Consider the following 1,182-nt stretch of genomic DNA (forward strand, 5'->3'; position numbering starts at 1 on the left):
GAGGAGGAGGAGGAGGAGGAGGAGGAGGGAGAGGAGGAAGAGGAAGAGAAAGTGGCCTGATAGGCTGAATCTTGCAGTTCACATTTGCTCTTACAGAATCTCTCACATTGCTGACTGATGAGCAACAGGTCTGGGCCTCCCTGGGTCCCAGGGCAGAGAGAGAATTTCAAGCACAAGTATTGAGACCACCTCCAGTTCAGTGTAGAATGGAGCTCATACCAGCCAATGATGGTAATTCCATGAGTGAATACGGGCACTATACCAGAGCAAGGTAAGCGAGGTGAGTCCAGTCCCTTCTGATAGTTCACTCGGGTGTCAGAGAGCATGATCAGCTACAGAGGAAGCATGAAGCCTCGTACCCATTTCCTCCAAATTGAAACTCTCTCCTGGAGTGAAGAGAGAAGCACATGTGACTTTTCAGGTTCTGGGAAGCTAAGAATGTTCACAGGCTCACAAAGCACTCCCAAAGGTTATATAAGGAATACCAATGGCTGACTGGAGAAGACTCTCCCATGGGTCTATCTGCAGGCTGTGCAGTGAACTCTCTGGATGCAGCACTCAGGAATTCTCATGCTGAACTGGACTTTTCAGTGGTGTAGCTGCATTTGAATCACCCTCATCCTGTAAGTAATCCCTTATTTATGCTTCTGTAAGCAATCCCGATAAACACACTTATTTATTAAGCTATACTTGGATGGAGTAGTTTCTTTGACCTGTAGTCGATGTTTTATCAGGGGTTAATAGATGCTTGCCCATGTATCCTTAGGAAAATTCAATCTCTGGTCTCTAGGAGAGCAGAACTCCTTGTAGCAGAAGGACCCATGCCTGGAGTCTAACAGTATGAGGGTGGAGAATCTTCCCTTGGCTATATACCTGGGTTTCTGAGACCCTCTCCATAGGAGCCCAAGGCCATGGATCAGACCAGGATGTCTTGGAGCTTCATCTTTAGCATCAGGAACTCATGGATCAAAGAGTCAAGTAAAGCAGAGGCAGGCGGGGCTGATGTTTTTCTCACAAGCTTTCAAGCATTAGTTTCATTAAACAAACTGGAAAAACTGAAAGAGATCAAAAGCCAGCTGCAAGCTCCATTGGCTCCCTCTGCCCTTTCCTGAGGCTAGCAGCTGCTCTCTTTCAGTGTATAACATGTCTCTCTCTCTCCCTCTCTCTCTCTCTCTCTCTCTC

The 1,182-nt window shown here is 47.0% G+C and overlaps 1 long non-coding RNA gene across 1 annotated transcript in view; it reads left to right on the forward strand.

Moving 5' to 3' along the window:
* Positions 1–1,182, forward strand: part of LOC110318611 — an 11,343-nt gene that overhangs the window by 3,854 nt on the left and 6,307 nt on the right. The window contains exon 2 of the long non-coding RNA XR_002380373.1: positions 97–280. This is a non-coding gene — a long non-coding RNA (uncharacterized LOC110318611). The remainder of the gene's footprint in view (positions 1–96; positions 281–1,182) is intronic.

The sequence above is a fragment of the Mus pahari genome, chromosome 3 (assembly GCF_900095145.1).
Source record: "Mus pahari chromosome 3, PAHARI_EIJ_v1.1, whole genome shotgun sequence".
In the NCBI taxonomy this organism is placed as follows: Eukaryota; Metazoa; Chordata; class Mammalia; order Rodentia; family Muridae; genus Mus; species Mus pahari.